Source organism: Rhinolophus hipposideros (genome assembly GCF_964194185.1).
Source record: "Rhinolophus hipposideros genome assembly, chromosome: 7".
Classification (NCBI taxonomy): Eukaryota; Metazoa; Chordata; class Mammalia; order Chiroptera; family Rhinolophidae; genus Rhinolophus; species Rhinolophus hipposideros.
In genome coordinates this window covers 76130924-76150935 of record NC_138053.1, presented here as the reverse complement: position 1 = coordinate 76150935, position 20012 = coordinate 76130924, and the positions used below count along the sequence as shown (strand labels likewise).

Sequence of the window (20012 nt, the reverse complement as noted above, 5' to 3'; positions counted from 1 at the left end):
AAACAGCAACACTTCCTTCAACAGAACTTCCTTGAGGGCTTTCAGAACATCAACCAACGAAATGTGCTTTATTTTTATAGGGGTTAACTGGCTACTTACCACTGAAAGGGGAAAGAGAGTTATCTCCTGGGTAGGTCTCTCTCCTAAGTCACTTCTTATAACTGACCTGGAGATTCTGGTACTAAAGTTGACGTGTTAGTGAGAAAGGCTGAGAATCAATCAGCGGATGGGGCCCTGGGGACAAGACATTTATTGCAGTCTAAATCCATTAATCTGGGCCATTGCCGCATGGCCACCTGGTAGGATTGTGCACATTGTGCCTGTCATGAAGGCCCTTGATAATCTGACCCCAGGAGATCTTCTCTGCCTTTTTCTACATGTCTGTATTCAAACTAAACAAACTTGTAATGTTTCCAAAACAGGCTGTGTACTTTCCCACTTCCATACCTTTGACTAGGCAATTTCCTCAGCCTTAGTATCTCCTCCCCACCTTCTCTGGCTAAGGAACACCAGTCTCCTTTCAAGGCCCAGCTCAAATGGTTTCTCTCTGTGAAATCTTAACTGGCCTGCCAGGAGAGAAATAATTGTCCCTTTCTTTGCTTTTCCAAAACATTTTTTTTTTTTAAGATTTTATTGGGGAAGGGTAACAGGACTTTATTGGGGGAACAGTGTGTACTTCCAGGACTTTTTTCCAAGTCAAGTTGTTGTCCTTTCAATCTTAGTTGTGGAGGGTGCCGTTCAGCTTCAAATTGTTGTCCTTTCAGTCTTAGTTTGTGGAGGGTGCAGCTCAGCTCCAGGTCCAGTTGCCGTTTCTAGTTGCCGTTTCTAGTTGCAGGGGGCACAGCCCACCATCCCTTGCGGGAGTCGAACCAGCAACCTTGTGGTTGAGAGGATGCGCTCCAACCAACTGAGCCATCTGGTAGCTCAGCGGCAGCTCAACTCAAGGTGCTGTGTTCAATCTTAGTTGCAGGGGGCGGAGCCCACCATCCCTTGCGGGACTCGAGGAGTTAAACCTGCAACCTTGTAGTTGAGAACCCACTGGCCCATGTGGGAATTGAACCAGCAACCTTCGGACTTAGGAGCATGGAGCTCTAACCACCTGAGCCACTGGGCCAGCCCCCCGCTAAAACATTTTTTATCAGTTATACATGAGAGGTCAAGTTCCACAGTCAGACTTTGTAGATTTAATCGCAGCTCTAGTTAAGTATATAACCTGTTTCCTCATTTGTGAAATGGGAGGTTTTAAGAAGATAAAATAAAATAGTATAAATAAAGTGCTTACTCTGGGCATGGCACATAGTAAGTGCTCAATATATGCTGTTTTAAGGCGATTATTATATTTTGTAACAGTAATTTCATTCTTTGTTATTCATAGACATGTGAATTGTACAGTTGTATATATTTTTGTTTCCTTTGCAAGTTTAGGAGATTTGCATGGGTCAGGGACCTAGTTATCTTGCTCCCCAAGGAGCCTACCATATTTCCCCAAATATAAGACCTAGCTGGACCATCAGCTCTAATGCATCTTTTGGAGCAAAAATTAATGTAAAACTCAGTCTTATTTTGTTATAATATAAGACCAGGTTTTATATAATATAATACAATACAATACAATACAATACTGGGTATGATATAATGTAATATAATACTGGGTATAATATAATATAATGTAATACCGGATATAATATAATATCGGATCTTATATAATATAGGACTGGGTCTTTATAATATAATGTAATGTAATGTAATGTAATTAATATAATATAATATAATATAAATAATATACTATACTATAAGACCGGGTCTTATATTAATTTTTACTCCAAAAGATGCATTAGAGCTGATGGTCTGGCTAGGTCTTATTTTCAGGGAAACACGATAGTACAGTGCCTCATTTACAGTAGAAACTCAGTAATTCCTGATAAGAATTGAGGAGCCAATTTGGTGTTAATATGGAACAACAGCAACTGTCTTCCACTGAAACCACAGTATCTTGAAATCAAAATTTAAAAGGCTAACACTTTGTTTTATTTCCTTTCTAAATTATTGCCTGTTTTCTCCCTGACATCTCCTCTCTTACAAATACCATGACATACTCACATTAATCATGTCACACACTGACTGCTCATGTTATTATATAATTAATGTGTTTATACCCAAATGATAACAATTCAAAAAAGGAATTAGAACTAGAAGTCATGTAGGAAAATGACAGGAAACCTAAACTTTACTTTTTGTTGTTTAGGTGACATTGTTTTTAATTAAACATAGATAACAGTCTCTAAAATTATGAAAATTGGTTAATGTGATTATAGTTAATGCTCCTACATTATCTCTGTTTTGCAATGAGAAAGGAAAATAGGTACATATGTTCTTATTTTCCCATGAAATATTTGCTAGTTAAATAAGATGCGTATATTCACAGAAGGTAACCTTTTCAGTGGGAATTCAAATAGAATCAACTCTAATCCTTGATAATAGTGAAGAGAGTCACCATGAATATTCAGCTACTTTGTCATCTCTAAACATGCTATGCCTTTGCCCACTCTCTGCCTTAAAAAACGATGTTCCTTCTTCCTAGAATATACTTTGCCCCTTTCTCTGCCTGGGGACCTCCTACTTATCCTCCAAAATGCTCCTTAAATGTCATTACCCCCGTAAAAACATTCCTACCCCCTATGCAGAATTAGTCACTCCTCCTCTCTATCTGCCTGTGTGAGAGCCCTTACAGCTCCCCTTCCACACCCCACTATAAGGTTCCCTAAACAATTGCCACCTCTCTAGCCGTAGCTTCACAATTAGGTCCTTTATAAGTGCTTAGAGAGTGGATAAATTAATGAGTAATATAGAAATCCACAAATAGCCAAATTCAGGTTTTTGACAAGAGTGATAGGGTAGCAGTTTGCTCTCTCCCATCTATTTGCCAGCCATTTTAAGACAGAATAATTGAGTTAAATTGTGGGACATGGAGCTGGTGTCATGGAGAATTGCTTGGTGTGAGGAAAAACCCTCCACACATTTGGTGACCGGAAGTGTCAGAAGTGAAGTGTTCTGTGTGAGTAGTAAAGAAAAACAGGTGAAAACTGGGTGGTTTTTCCAAATACATTCTCCGTCAGTCTGTTGTTGCAGTGTGAAAATAAGGGGATTAGATCTTTCAGTTTGTTAAGAGAAGCCAAAATCCTTAATTTCTCGAATGCCTGTAGAGTGTTGTAAATTTTTATTTCTTCCATTTTCTTTCTTCTTCCAATTAAAAAATAAATGAAAATACTTTCTTAAAAAAAGTTTTCCTCTGACAGTTACTACTTGGTCAGTGTTCATTTTTGTGGTTTTAGTTGAAAGAGTCATATTACAAGGATCATTAACAAATGTAATGAACAGGGAAAAATAAGAAGTTTTTATATAAGTAAATGTAAGTTTTTAACAAGTAAAAAAGTTATTAAAACTCCTAAAATATGAATTAAAGTGTAATCATCTTGAAGGCAGAGATTGTGTTTTTGCATTGGTTCCTATCAGCGTGGCATAATGCCAGGGACGTAGAGGTCATCCAATAGACGTTTGTTTCAAATTGATTTCTAAAGTGATTGAAATTGGAACACCTGCTTTCTTTGAAATGAGTTACTACTAAGCTCAGAACAAGCAAAGTTTTGATACTATCATTGTTGGTTGTAAAGCCGTTTTTTTTTTCAAATAAAGTGTACATTTAAATAAGGAGAAAAGTTTTATTTTTTAATGGAGCCGTCAAGTTCAAGTTGCATGACATTGACCTCAACTTTGACTTTTGGTGCAAGTTCAAAACACAGATTCAAACCAGTTGACTCTGGGGCACAGTTCTTGGACAAAAAGGCAAAAAATCACTTGACTTCTACAGTACACATTTTACCAAGATTTTAAACTGCTTTATTTTTTGTTTTCTGCCCTGCAACCCCAGTAGTAGGGTTCCTTTGCTTCCTCACTCTTGCTCTAAGTCCAACTTGACAAAAGCCACAGTTTTGCAGGTTGGTACTATTCCAGATTTATGGTATACATTTTTTTTCTTGGCCTTCTTGTCTTTGGTAATCGCTTCCTTTTTCCTGTCCAGTCATCTGTGTCATTTCATCTCATCAGGTATTTTCAAACTTACCCAGCTCTTCTCTGGTTCATCTTACAATCCTCCACTCCCTATCCAGTCGTCTCCCGTCCTTTACATGGAAAAGTAAGGACAATAGCTGGACTTCAGTCAGACTCTTTGCCCTCATATGTATAAATGTATCTTGTGTTCATACTCCTTGGTCTCTCTTGGAGACTTTCTTCCAGTCTCCAAGGAAGAGGTCTTTTTCGTGTAGTTCCTCACTAATCCTTCCACCTGTGCGCTTGATCCTGTCCTTCCTGCTTCCTCCAAGACCTAATTCTATCAGTTGCTCCCTTTCCTGTAGTTTTATCCTTTTCATCCCTATTGGCTCTTAGAAAATATGCTCAAGTTTCTGCTTTTTATTTCTTTGATTTAACAAAAGCCTTCTCCAACTCTTCTTTCATCATCAGGTTTCTACCCAGAATAGACTCTATCTGCTGTGTCCACTTCACAGATTTGCTGAAACTGCCCACACCAGAGTCATCAGCTATAACTTACATTGTTCTCAAACATACATACTCTGCCATTACTCAGCTTCAAGCCCTCACCTGCTCTCATTGGACCACTGCAGGTGTGTCTTAACTCATTTCCCTGTCCTCAGTCTTCCTTTTTCAAGGTTGTCTTTCCCACTGCTGCAGGGTGATCTTAAAATACAGATGGGACCATATTACTCCACTCTCCTTAACACCTTTCAGAGGCTCAACATTGCCCATAGGGTACACATTCAAACATCATAGAAGGGCATCTGAGGCTAATGATTTGACCTCCAGCTCTTCCATCTTCTCTGCTACTGGTCTGTACCTAGTACCACTTGTGGTTCCAAAAGCAATGGCAGTTTCACACTTGGGAGTCTTTTATATTCTGAGGCTCTATTGGAGTAACCCTTCTTTGTGTTTCTAGTGATCTACTTACCTTCAAAGACCACAATTAAGAATCCTCACCAGTCTTTACCTGATTTCTCTTTCCTCCACTCCCAACCTCCCTTAAAGTTCTACTGTGCTAGAGTTGACCATTATTTTGTGCGCTTACTATATAGTTTGTGGATACTGCCATTATTTATTGCACAGTGCATTGCAAATATTTGTTTTTACGTTTGCCTTCCTTTCTAGACATATCTCCTTGAGCATAAGGAGCCATTTTACTAATATGTTACTCATTTGCAACACTTAGCCTCGTGCCTTGCACATAGCAAGGCCTCCATAAATATTTGTAGAATGAATGAATAAACAGCTAGACTAATTTCTGCAAATATTAATTGGTGCTTCTTCTATTAATTGGCTCAGTATTATACTTTTAAAGTTAGATAGTAAGTTTTGGATTGTATGTCTTTGCTGTCACTGTATTTAATGCTGGCTGCTGTGCCGTATGGTTCTAAAGAGATCTAAAGAGCAGGGATGAGGACGTATTTGTAACTAGTGACTTAATCTGATAGTCTATCTGAATATTTAGGTCTTTTCCTCAGACTGTCAGGGTGCATAGTAAAAGCTCATCCATACATTCTTTGCCTAACCAAATTGTACAAAACTGGAGAAAAGATTCCATGAAATTTGTTTTCCCCCTGGTTTCCAATCTCCCTCTCCTCCATCGCCATCTAGTTACCAGAGAACTCCATCTAAAATGCACATTTGATGATGTCCTGCCCTGTTCATGACCCTTCAACTCTTTACTTCCACTTTCTCATATTTTAGTAGCTTTCATAGTCTCCTGCTTGACCAAATTTAAAGTCTCATTCTTTGACTTCTTTTGAAAGTTTGTTGTCACTAACAGAACTGTTCTGCATCCCTTTTGCACCTGCAGCTGATAACACTCACTGTTCTGCACTCAAGCATATGGCTCCAGAGGATAAACATAACAACACACTGGGAATGTTTATGTTAAACGAGCCAGTCTTCCCCCAAGCATCTGCTGCACAGGCGCAGAAACAGATAAGTGGTTTCGGCTATTGGCTGCCAGGGGAACAGAAGGGTTGCCACAACAAACTTGGCAAACAACCCCAAAAGTTTATAAGAAGCATAAACTCACACTGCTAGAAAATTAAAATTAGTAAAGGACTGTGCATTTTCTCATTCTTGATCTTCACTTTGTCCCCTGCATCCCTATGTAGAGATTGGACTGTTGTCTGCAGCAACTGGACCATCTTTAGAAGAGTACATTTGAGATCCACTCAGCTTTTGAAGGAAAGCGTATTTGAAATCTCTCTGGTCCCTCAGAAGTTGCTTTGTAGTGGAGTTGGATTATGCGTCCCTTGGAAGCTTGGTCTTTTGACTGACATCGGTAAGGTTGGCTCCAAGGAGACCCAGCATCCTCTTTGCCCTGGCGCCACTCGGCTCGCCGCTGTCCTCCCCCCACCACTCCCTCTTCCTCCCCCTCCCTTCTCCACCACCTCTCTATCCCTCACTTGAACTGGCTGCCAGAGTTCACAGACAGCTGGGCAGAGAGTGGCTAAATCTGCCCAGCTGCCCGGGAAGCTTGGCGGCCAGGCTGAGGGAAGGAAGCATCGGCTTGCTTTGAAGGTCGCCTGCCAGTGAATCTCAGGCAGCTGGACTTCAAAGGGGTGACTGCCAGGGCTTTCCCTCCTGTCTAGGCAGGTCATTCCACGGCACTGTGCTTCCGGTGTTGGCATAGTGCTTTCAAGCTCCTCTTCAATTAAAGAGCTGAAGTGAAAGCTGCACTTGTGTTCACATTTGTGCTTCTTACGTGATAGAGACAGTCTAAGATCCTAACTCCTGTCACCCCAAACTAAAGAGTAAAGATGGAGGAGGAAACGGAACATACAATGCGCAGCTAAGGAGATCCACAGCAGTTAGTGGGATTTCCTCACTGCCAGCTGTAACTTGTGTTATTTACCAAGTTTTAAATTACTTCAGGGCCTCTGGATGTGATCTTGAATCAGGGCTAATCAGCCTATGCTTATGGACTGAATTTAACCAGTGACCTGGAATTGGGTTTAGTCATTGGCGAGGGTTTCATCTGTTTCCAGAAAGTGGTGGAGGTCTCCTCCCCTTCCCACCTTTCGCTCTCTTGCTGCACTTCTTCACCTTTCTCCTTCACACTCCCTTCGTGGTTGGGGAGAGGACTGGCCTAGTAAGGAAACAGCAAGGGTGCTGCGCAGAGTCCAGGCCCACCTCACTTATACATGGGGGCCAGAGCAGAGGGAGCCTGAGGTCAGAAGAGCCGTGTTATGTATGTCTATAGAGGTGGTGAAACGTGTAGGCCCTGGAGCCAGGTTGCCTGGGTTCAAATCCTGGCTCTGCCACTTACTGACCACCTGACCTTGGGCAATTAACCTTACCTTTCTGCACTTCCGTGTCCTGCCTAAAAAGTGGGGATAATAATAGTACTTACCTCATAAGGTTGTTGGAAGATTGAAGGGGTTAATACATACCTTGCACTTAGGATAGTATATAGCCCATAGTAAATGCCCAATAAATGTTAGCTATTATTATCATGTACCAGATCCCATTGACTGAGACTAGAGGGGGGTGAAAAATGACTGCTTGGTGATTTTTTACTGCGTGTGTGTGGATTAAAGACTGCTAGCTTCTGCCTTAGGAGGAGTTTGTAATATTGGATTCGTGCAAAAGCAATTGAGGTTTAAAAAGTTAAAAATAATTACAAAAACTGCAATTACTTTTGCACCAACCGAATAGAATTTATTTCCGAAATCCCTACTAGTGTAAAAAAAGAAACTGTTATATAGTATGAAGGAGAAAGAAGTTACTTCCTGTTATCCATCTCTCTTCTTGCACTGCGCTTCCTGAGGATACAAGGAAATGCAATTCATTTAGGGCCATTACTAGAATAATCTATACAAATCCAAAATACCTGGCAACTGATAAACACAAACACTCACACATATAATACATATAAATAAATAAGCAAAAAGAGGTGTTTTAGTGAAGAGTAGTTTCTGTAGTTAGAATCAGGGTTTGAATTTTCGCTCCGACAATTCACTTAATCACCTTTCTTTGGGTAAGTTACCTCGCTAAGCCTAAGTTTTTTTGGTTTGTAAAATGACATAATAATTACACACCTCAGGAAGCTTGTTTTAAGAATGAAATTAGAAGATGTATGTTTTACTGCACAAATGAGCAGTGTGTTCAATAAACATACCTGTTGTCATTATTATTGCCACCACTATTAAGTGTTACAAGTTAAAATTATTATTGCATCACAAGAAAGCCATTAGTTTATGTAACTGATTTTACAGATTGAGTGCCTTTTGAGAGCCTGATACCTCTTTTTGTAAATAAAGTTTTATTGGAGCACAGCCTCATCCATTTGTTTATGCATTTCCTGTGGCAGCTTTCATGCTATAATAGCAGAAGAGAATGGTTGCAACAGAGACAGTATGGTCAGTCCTCAAAGCCTAAAATATTTACTGTCTGGCCCTTTCCAGTAAAAGTTTAGTGTCTCTTGCCTTAGATGCATATTTCCCCAATTAAGGTCCAGAGAATGTTAGTTCTATTTGTGTTAGTACGTACTATCTGGAAAAAAAAAAAGGTTCCATAGTCAAATAAGTTTTGGAAATGTTAAAGAGGTTGATTTATTCTAGGACTACTATTTAAAAGACTCTGGCTTTTAATATACTAATGTGCATTGCGAATCTTCAAGACAAGGCCATGGCATGCAAATAAACTCTAGTTTCCCAGACTTACTTGAGTATAGAAAGACCCCCACCCGCCACCCCACCCCTGGACATGCTGATGTTACACAAAACATCCTCTGGGAAATGCTGCTTTTGGATTGTCTCTCTGGAAGGACTTTCTTCTTAAATCATCCCTCTTGGTGATTTAGGTGATAGCCTCCCTTGGAAACCTACAGAATATCATAAGAGATTCTGTTACCTCATTTTTCCCTAGAAAAAAAAAATTATACTTTGTTTAAAATCAGAACAGTAAAATATACCAGGTATTTAAATGGTCTAATCAGATAATATCCCCGTCTTTAAATGATTCTCTATGAGGTCTCAAGATTGTAAAGGAGTGTCAAAGTCCAAAGTTTCATTTCATGCTTTCTTGAAATTCTAAAAGCGTGGGTCTTCGGTAGGGCTTTAACATTTTTTTGCATCTAAATTTTCTTGAAGCATAACTCTACAGTTCCTAACTGGTCTACCAACTGCTCTCAGCTAGGGTTTAGAAGAAGGAAGATTAATGTGAAGGTAACTTGTGCCTTAGCCATAAGGGGTTTGTTTTATAGACTAAAGTAAACACCTTGAATTTCAAGTTGCAAGCACATGGGGAGCCAGAAGATTCCAGAGCAGTGGCGTCATGTGCTGCCTGTGACTCACACATCTCAGTGGCTGAGCTTTCTCCTGCGGCTGCAGCGTCCAGCTGGTCATCAGATAGAGCCCTAGGTAGTCACACATTGCAGTCACCTGGTTTGAGATGACCAAACAGGCATGTAATTGCAACATTATCTAGTTATGAATGAAGGCTGGGCTATCTCTTTGCCAAACACAGTTGAAAAATAAATGCTAAGTCATAGCTGGTTTCTGAAATCACAGTGGTTACAAAGTGAACCTGGACTGAGAGCAGAGAACGCTGCTGGAGAGTTTAGCCGTGGTCATTCATGCTCACGCTTACTAGTTCTCTGTGCCTCTGTGTTTGTCTCTCTTTCTGTCACCTGTGAGCTTCCCCATTATGGCATAGGCCAATTCTTAGTCATTTTGATGCTCCCTAAACCTGGCCGAAAGTTGATGCAGTAAATGTTTTATGAGAGAATAAGGGTTTTACATGTTTCTCTCCCTTTCCCAACTGGCACATCGTTTGAAAACAATTCCCTGTCATCTCTCCATTTGTATATCTCATTGTTGTGTGTATAATGGGGCCTCAGTAAATGTGGTTGACACTGTAAATGTGAATTCTAAAAATTTCGTTGTCACACTTTTATGGGGGATGGTGAATGTACTTTTCAGAAACCTTTGTCAGATATCATTTCTTTTGTCTAAATTATTTCTTTAAAAAAGAGGAAGGAGGGAGGGAGGGGGAGGGAGAGAGAAGGAAGGAATGAGGGAAGGGAGAAAACATCTTGGCTGGAACAATAATTATCTTTTTTAGAAAAGTTGGAAACTTGGAAAGCTGTCAGCTTACTGTGAAATATATTGTTTCCTTGAAACATGCTCAAAAGTTCAGAGTTTCATTTGCTATATTTATTAAGTATGTTCATCTTGTAAGCACCATGATATGTGATGCGTAGCATATTATGCTGTACTCTGAGGCTCACTGGGGTTCTTGGAGTTCAGATGACATGCCTGGGAAAGAAAGAATCTGAGGCTGACCTACTTGAAAGAAAGGATCAGAAATGTGGGGAAAGAGCTTTCATCTTAGTACCACAAAGAAAAGCAACTTAAACACAATCCTCCCCCGCATGACCTCCAAGAATGAGCTGTTTTTAAGCATTTTTTTCTCTTGTTTAATATTGTCTGCTGGAATCATTGTCTTATTTGGTTTCAAATAATATATAGAAGAAGAAATGGCTGCAACTGTTTGGAAACAGACTAAAACTATCTAGAGGCAATGGGTATGCCAAGCAACCATAGCAAGGATTAAGAAACGTTGCTAGAGAGAATTTTTGCTCTCACAGACAGATCCAAAAAGGCAAGAGAAGAGTGTGGTGGTTACATAAAGAACAAGACATGATAAAGTTGAATAAATTTTAATTGTAGGGTTGCAGGACTAGTTTATGTTTGATATTATTTGGCAGAATGCTAAGTAAGGTAGGAGAGAGAGAACTGACCTTTTAAAAAAGTTATTAATGCTCGTATAGTAACATCCAACTTAAAATAAGGACAAACACTTACATGATGTTGGCTATCTGTCAGGCACTAGTCACACCCTTTATATATTGCATCAGTTAACTCATGCTGCATAACAAACGACCCTAAAACTTAGTTGCTTAGAACAGTGAATATTTATTATTTTCATGATTCTGTGGGTCGGTTGGGCAGTACTTCGGGTCTGAATTGGCTTGGTTGATTTCTCCTGGGTTCTCTGTTGATTTGCAGTTAAACTATTAGGTTGGTGCAAAAGTAATTGCAGTTTTTGCAATTATTTTTAACCTTTTAAACTGCAATGACTTCTGTACCAACCTAATAACAGCTTCGTCGGGGCTGGATGGTCTACGATGTCCTCACCCATGTGTCTGGCTGTTGGCTAGATGTGAGCTGGTGCTACAAGGATGAGTGGGCACATGTCTCTGGTTATCTAGGAAGCTAACTCATGCTTTTTCACAAAAGCGTCTGTATTCCAAAAGCAGCAAGACAGCACGTCCCAATGTATATGCCCTTACAAGTCTCTGCTCATGTCTTCTTTGCTAACGTCCTGTGTTGTTAGGGACGCTAAGAAGCAGATGGTAAGGCGGCATTAGATATGTCAGAGATTTCTTGCCAAAACTCCCATAAGGGAAAAGTGAGTGGGGAGCCAGAAGAGACTAGAGACTATCAAAAGGTGATGCAGGTTTGACCCCTATGAAGGAAAGAGGGAAGGAAGGAAGGATGGTTGACTAGGAAGCATCTAAGACTGCGTGCAGTTCTAAGAAAGCTTTGGCCAAGCCAATGGGAAGCCACCCCAAGGCTTTGTTAACATGCACCAGCTCTGATATCTCAGTCAGCACAGCTGCTGCCATTGGGACTACTACTTATGTCTGTACCAGTAATCCCTTCATGGGAGGACTAGAATTATGGTCCCACTGAGTAGCACAGTGTTTCCTCTTTGGAATCTGGTTACCTCTCTAGTCAGTAGGCTCCTGATCTGAAAATAGGGAAACAGAGCAAGGGATCATGACTTTTTATTGGGGTGATTACCCTTAGGCTCCTGTTCCTCCATTTGTCTCTCTTTTCGATTGTAAATATTAAGCAGTGTCTTTGTTGTCTGCCCATGTCTTCTGCTCGTAGGAATGCCAGGTTCTGTCAACCACAGCCACAACTCCCTGCATGTCAAGCCCCCTTGGTTGCCTCTCTGACCTTGTCAGTCACTATTCATTGCAGCTTTTTGGCTTCTAGCAACTAAACACTGCAACTCAGATTTTATTACTTCGAGCTCCATCATCCCTGTGGATGTTGATGGCCCACCTCTGTGACATTAATCCTGGGCTGCAGAGGAGAGCTGCCACTGAACTTCTTGGCGATGCTGGCTCCCTCTTACCTGTGCATTCCTGATGGCCTTTGGTGAATGGTATTTCCTCTGGGCCCTCCCATGGAAAATAGCATTCTGTGTGTCCTGGTTGGTACCATTATACACTCGCATGCCCACTTCCCCCTGTCATCTGCCAGGGCAATTGAGGTGTTTTTATTTTACTCAACATTGGCTATCACTTTTCCAGGCCTCTGACAGCATCCTAGCAGCAAGGTTGCCCCATCCCCTGGTGTCCTTGTCAAAAAATGTGCCCCCAAATCAATGAATCCTGTTTACGTAATCTTACATCAAGGCCGCGTTGATTAAGCATCTTAAAAAGCCAAACTCAAGGTACTTCATGGCTCCCGCCAGTAGCTGCTAGTTAATTCTCACATCTTCTAGGGTGATCTCCTTCCTCTCTTATCAGGCCCAGCCACTTCTGCAACTTAGTAATACTGGGTTTCAACCCTAGTCAATGGCTTAGCTTAGTTGTGGGCCAGGAGAGGAGGTAGGGGCAGATCCTAAGAGAAGGTACCTGCTGCCTTGTGGGGTGGAACAGTTGTAGCATCATCTATTGCAAAGGAAGTTGTAGCTCTTACGAGGCAAGCGGGCCATTTCTGTGAGCGTTCCGAGGGGGTCTGCAGATCCAGCATCCTATGGGCCATTTCTGTGAGGGTTCTGGAGGGTCTGCAGATCCAGCATCCTATGGGCCATTTCTGTGAGCGTTCCGGGGGGGTCTGCAGATCCAGCATTCTATGGGCCATTTCTGTGAGGGTTCTGGAGGGTCTGCAGATCCAGCATCCTATGGGCCATTTCTGTGAGGGTTCCGGGGGGGTCTGCAGATCCAGCATCCTATGGGCCATTTCTGTGAGGGTTCTGGGGGGGTCTGCAGATCCAGCATCCTATGGGCCATTTCTGTGAGCGTTCCGGGGGGGTCTGCAGATCCAGCATCCTATGGGCCATTTCTGTGAGGGTTCCGGGGGGGTCTGCAGATCCAGCATCCTATGGGCCATTTCTGTGAGGGTTCTGGGGGGGTCTGCAGATCCAGCATCCTATGGGCCATTTCTGTGAGCGTTCCGGGGGGGTCTGCAGATCCAGCATCCTATGGGCCATTTCTGTGAGGGTTCCGGGGGGTTTGCAGATCCAGCATCCTATGGGCATCCATCCAAATATCCTCTCCTTATGTTTCATGGTCTCAGGTTTCCCAACTAGAGCTCTGACCTTAGAATAACAGACCTGCCTTGGCTGAGCATTTAAATGTCTCTGGAGCTCTATAAATGTAACCACCAGATCGCTTTTGTATGTTGCTCAGCTGTGTCTGCTCTTCCACTACAGGAGACGAGGGCCTCTTTGAAAGCTACTAAAGTGGCCCTCTGCTTCTGCCACTTAATCTTTAACTGTTAATGGTCCTCAATTTCCCATTAGCCCTCTGCAGGGTATCCATATGACTTAGCAGTAACCAGCAATTATTGTCTTTGTAGGCATTGTTCCTCCCATATCTTCTAAATGCCTAAAACATCATACCCACAAGGACATTCCTCTGCACCAGGAAGTTTTCTGAGGTCACCTCCAGTGACATCTGTAGCAGCTGGACCACTGCCAAGGGCTAGAGTGTATCTACGGTCTATATTCCACTTAGGATAATATCCTCCTTACCTATCAGGCGATGAACGAGGCAGTCCCAGGTTTTCACCTTAACACCTGTGTTGTCGGGTCACTCCTGGCATCACTCGTGTTACTCTAGGTCCTCTGAGAAACGGACACCAAACAGGATTAAACACATAGGAGATTTACTGAGGAAAGGCATGTAAGGGGACTTGGGGAGGGGGCCTGAGAAGGCTGGGGAGAGGCAGAGTGTGATGCAGGTCATACCCCTATGAAAGAGAGAGGAAAGAAAGGAGTGTTAAGTCATGTCTGTGCCCACACTCAAGGTGTAGAGAAATAGATGCCTCATCTTGGATAAAAGAACAGCAAAGTCATATTGCAAAGGAGTGTGCCACATTTGCATTGACTCATTAAATTCTCACAACAGCTTATGAAGTGGGTACTATTATTATTCTCATTTTGTAGATGGCATAGAGAGGCATAGGGAGATTAGCCCAAGATCATGTAGATGGTAAGTGGTGAAGCCTGGATTTGAACTCCACAGTCTGTGTTCTTTGTCATTATACCATATGTTCATACAATATATTAATTTTAAGAATTTGAGAATTAACTGGAGAGGTTTTATTGTCCATTTTTCTTCACTAAAGTGAAGGCTTTATGGGAATAAGGTGTTGGAGAGCCTTTATATGACAGTTCCTATACTCTTGTATACATTCTCCTCATTAGCTTTGCAGTAGGTCTACAAAATCAGAGACACGTATATTGTATTCAGGAAATTATATTCAGTCTAGATCTATATTTATTCTGTTTTTTAATCTTGACACTTAAAAAAACCCTGGCATGTTTTGAATCCAAGTATAGTAAGTAATCCTAACATGTGATTGAACATATAGAATTGATTGGAATTGCTTGATTATCCTTAAGCTTGAAAATAGAATGAAAATTTATGAATGAGAAAGGAAATTTGAATTAATTGAGAAGGTCTTAGAAATAGATTTGAAAGGACAATCAAATGTTACTCCGTCTAGTTCGTTAGATGGCCTAGCTTTTGCTTCATCTTGCTCTTGGAGTTTGTGTCTTGGTAGCACAATGCATTTCAGCAGCGTTTTGAGAGGAGGTACCCGTGACAGACTTACTGCATTTGTGATACTGACCAAGGCAGGGAGACCGTTGGTCAAATGTAACTCAGTCTCTTTGGGAGTTGGGGAGAAGGGTAGAACTGAATGTAGGGCATGTTGTTTAAAGATTCATAAACTGAGGGACAGATTCGCAACTACGCCAGGGGCAAACTAAAATGTAATTAAGGTGAAATTTTGGATCCAGTTGGCGTGGCTGTAGGACCGGTATTCTTTCCATTAGATTTTTCTCTCTTTTCAGCCCAGCAATTCATGTCATCTCTCTTATTTAAAATAGTTTATTCCACTGTTTCTATTCATTACAAAACATGTTTTGATCGTTTTGAGGGCTGTCCTTCCTCTTGCATTCACGCACAAACACTGGAGCCTTAGAGCGATATTGGGATCCAGGCAGCTGCTGGGTGTAAACGCACCGACCATTGCAACCACCATAGAATGTTTGGCTTATTCAGGATTTCAGGAAGTGACAGACTTTGTGGAATATTTTAAAACTATGTTTAAGTTTTTGTGTAAGGCCTCATATTTTTCTTTGAGAATCTGGCAGACTTCATTAGAGAAGAAACACTAGAATTAGTCAGCAGAGCAACAGAAGGCAGAACCAGGACTTATAAGTAGATGTTAGAAGGAGAGACTCTTGGACCTAGATTAAGAAAGGTGTTGCCAATTAGAAACACCCAGAAATGGGCTGATGTTGCTTGTTATGTAGTGAGATTGGTACTGGTAGAGGCTCCATAACCATCTGCTGAGAAGGGAGTTAGGGACAATTTTACTAGTTGGGAGTTTATACTGTATGATCTCAGAGAGGCCCTTTAAAACTCTGGGTTTTTGTGCTTGCATTTTCCATCACTATGACTATTTGAGACTTGATACTCTCCAAATCATAACATAAGGCACTCCTAAAAATAGGAAACCTATATAAAGCAGTTAATAACTCAACTTCCCTAAAGAACGATGTTCTTTGCCTAGGATGATTATAAAAACAGTTAAAGGAAAAGTTGCAGTTTTAGATTTCCCACATTATGCCAGAAGTGTTGTTCAGTCAGACTGACTTTGTTTTCAGAGTGTGAGGGTATTTGTCATTATGGACTGTCTGGGTGTTGATGTTTTATGCAAGTTTAAGATCCCCTCTGGCAATCTATTTCATTGGAATAAACTTTTGTTAAAGTGAAGTTAATAATAGAACAGCCCTTTTCACACAGAATCTGTGAGCTGTCCGTCTTATATGAGGACATTTTGCCGCTGTTATATTAGGTCCTTTAAAAGAGGAAACACTCATAGATTCTTTTGAATACAATCTCTTTCTCTCCTTAATTATTAATATGCAGTTATTTGCTACTTTAAAGGGTGTTGCATGAAGATGTAAATCTATCAATAGAAAATATCATGGGAAGTCAGAAAGACAGGGTGGGGCTTGCTTGTTGGCTCTTTCTGCATTACATATGTTCTGCATCATATATATTCACCCTGCATTATAAAAAAAGAATTGTAAAAGCTTCAAAACACCCAGTCTCCACCATAATGGCCATTTAAAGTAGTACCTTCATGAGGAGATATAAAAGTGTAGTAGATGAATATGTGGTTAAGTCCTTTATTATTAGATTAAGGCAAAATCAACTGCAGTCCAAATCCCTTATTCCCATTCAGTTCATTGCATTACATTTGCATTGCCACCTGTTAGGTCCAGCAGAATCTTTTCTTAAGTTTCGAAACAGATCACATTTTCTTTACTTGAGCACCACACGACTTTATGTCTTTAAACCCTAGAATCTTACTCCGGGCAGTAAAAAGAAGAGGGGAAGTAAGACCAATTTAGGAAGCAGCAGATTCACAACCCCGTCTATCCCCTCTGGAGCAACAAGGATTAGAATTAGGCTAACAAATGGAACTACCTGCTTGCTTCTGGGCTCATGCTGAAGTTTATAGTTATGATTCCTTTGGATTCTACACCTTTTAAGGTTCTTTATCCCACTTTACTGGTATATGTGTATGTACATGTCTACAGGTATATGTGCATTTGTATTTTCGAATATTGGCATTCAAGATCTACTTTGTCCTATTAGTAATGTACATATCGATCAGTTAGTCAAATGATAAAAATATTAGGTATTTACCAGCTTTTGTCTTTTCACTAAGAATAATAATGCTGTAAGTAATCTTAGAAATCATCCAGGTCAATTATTTAGTTTACAGAAGATAGAATTGTGATCTGAGAGGTTAAGTAATTTGTCCCCAGTGACACTGCCAGGTTTTGACTGAATTAGGTGTAGATTTCCTATCTCTTGGTCTGGGCCCAGTGCTCTTTTTATCAGACACTGCCTTACTGTCTCCTGAAATGTGGCTCATCCTTCTGTTTAGATGCATATTTGTATTTCTTACCATTAAAAACAAACGAAACATTTCAAACAAACTAAACAAAAAGAGCTAAGTTAATTGCACTGAGAGGCCAAATTTAAATATAGGACTTTTTGGTAAAACTGTTACTACTACATTAGCTTTCAAAACTTTTATTTAGAGTTTAGTCATCTATGACTTGGTGACCTATACTGAGGTGGCAAATTCTCCTGATTGAGGTTGGTAGCAGTGTTTTGTTTTTTCCGAGGAACAAACTTTTCCCAACCTATTCTCCACATGTGTCTAGAATAATCTTTTAAAAGTAAGCAAACATAGTCATGTTACTCCACTGAGAAAACTCCCCCAGCAGCTTCTTTTTGCTTCAGGATAAAATGTTGGCCCTTAACTGGCCTACAAGGCCCCTGGTGGTCTGGGCCTTTTTCACGTCATCTCCCCACCTCTCCTTTCCCTCTACTCACAGTTAACTTCTTTCAGTTCTTGCAGTGCAGCCAGCTCTTTTACCTTTGGGCCTTCCGGTATGCATGTGTTAGTCTTCTATGGTTTCTTAGCAAACCACCGGAAATTTAGTCACTTAAAAATACCAATTATTATTGTACAGTTTCTGTAGATAAGAAGTCTGTCTCCTTAGAGATCAGGTGTAGTTGGATTTTCTTCTTAGGATGTCACCAGGCTAAAATCAAAGTGTCGGCCTGGGCTGTGGCTCGCATCTGGGGTTCAGGGGCGTCTTTTCATCTTACTGGTTATCGGCAGAATCAAGATCTCCGTTTCCTGGACGCATCTCTTAAGTCTACAGTGGCATGTCAAACACTCCCCTCTCTGATTTACTCTTTTCTCTTAATTCAACAGTGTTAGCAGTGGCTGCATTAGGTGAGTGCTTGAAAGTATGCAACATTAACTTCGATTTACTTCATACTGACATTTGCAAATACATTCTTAGCAATCCTTAGAAATGTTAAATCAACCAATTTGAAGTACAGCTGGCGTGCTCTCAAATAACTCTTCTGATGGGACAAGAAGACTGAACGAGCCTGTGACTTGAGTTCAGGTCCCTAGCCAACAACCACTGTATTATCACTGGTGAACTCATGTGAGGGAACTTCAAGATTAAGAGTTGCAGGCCCCATCCTGATCCTGCCAGACGCATCATAGCGTGACCCATGACAAGGTCACACCCAAATCTCCTGCATTTGCGATGGGCACAGAACCCAGATGAGTGCAAACACCTATCAGGATAACCCATTCAGGTTTCTGTACTTGCTCTAAATCGTGCTGTGGGTCCCTCTACGGGGACACTTCGACGGCAGCTTCCTGGTCCGTTTCCTTCTTGATTCTGTGGAGCACAAACAGAAGTTTGCCTCTCCATCTGAAAGCCTCTTCCTGCCTTCTGGAATATTGGATAACTTGATTTCGATTTATGACATGGGCAACACATCGACAGCAGCACTGATGCTAGAAACAAACTGGGAGATGGCATTCTTGGCAGCATATGCAACAGCCACCATAGTTGGTGCAGTTATCAAATAGGAGAAACCCGTTCTAGCCTCAGTGCTCTCTTTTGAAGACTTTGTTCTATCTAACACTTCAGTGCGACGATAATCAGAGAAGTCAGGCACTTTGATGTCTGTATGGGAATAACGGGCAGAAGCAGGGACATTGAGGCCCATGGCAATGACCCAAGGCTGGCAGAGGAAGGGCCGCCTCACGCCCAGCACTGGCGGCTCCGAGGCGGTGGGCACTGCAGCCTGTACCAGGGGCCACAGCGCACCTGCCACCCTGTGGGACAGCACTGACAGGATGGGCGCGAATGGGCCCAGTCGGGCTGTGACCAACGACATGGCAGCAGCTGCTCTAAACACCCTGATTTACTCTTCTCTGTGGCTTCCTCTTCTGTCCTCAGCCAGGAGAGAGCTCTTCTTTTATGGACTCACTTTAGTGACTACTTCAGTCCCACCTGGATAATCCAGGATAATCTCCCTATTTTCACTAATCAGTAACTTTAAGGGACTTATAAAGTCCCTTTTGCCATGTAGAGTAACACATTCATGAGCATAACAGGAGGGGGCAGAAGTCTTAGAGATCAGAATTCTGCCTACCACAGTTCTCTGAGTGGAATACTCTTTCTTGTCCCTACATCCTGCTGCTTCTTCCTCTGCTAACTCTTACTTTGTCCACTGGGTGTCTGATTTCTTTTTTCCCCTTAATTTTAATTAAATTTATTGGGGTGACATTGGTTAGTAAAATTATCTAGGTTTCAAGTGCACAATTCTATAATACATCATCTATATATTGCATTGTGTGTTTACCACCCAGAGTAGGTTCTTTTTGCCTCTCTTTTGCCCCTATTCTCAAGTTTGGGTTAAGAACCTCTCATCAGGGCTCTAGTAGTACTTTATACTTCCCCATTGTACCACTTGTCACTCTGTATGCTCATCCGTGTCCTTTCAGGGGACTGTCAACTCTGAGGGGAGAAGCCATGCTTATCGCGGCACGTTGGGTTTCCCTGCTTAACCTCGTGTCTGCCATCCAGTTGATGCCTAATGAAAACAGGTTGAATCAATGAATTATTTGTATCTGTGAAAGGTAGAAGTATCATATTTAAATGTCTTTAATGCACATTTGTAAGACTGTCGCCCAGAAGAAGACGGGAAAATATTTACTTAGTATATCCAAATTATTAAAACAAACAAACAAAACAGC

At 41.3% G+C, this 20012-nt stretch overlaps 1 protein-coding gene and 1 pseudogene across 2 annotated transcripts in view; one reads left to right on the top strand and one right to left on the bottom strand.

The window, feature by feature from the left end:
- The window catches only part of WDR70 (WD repeat domain 70), a 253902-nt gene that overhangs the window by 185869 nt on the left and 48021 nt on the right, over positions 1-20012 (top strand). The gene's annotated exons all lie outside the window — the stretch shown is intronic.
- Positions 18365-19150, bottom strand: LOC308499662 (cytochrome b-c1 complex subunit Rieske, mitochondrial-like; annotated as a pseudogene). The gene has a single exon. The product of its transcript is annotated as a cytochrome b-c1 complex subunit Rieske, mitochondrial-like (transcript).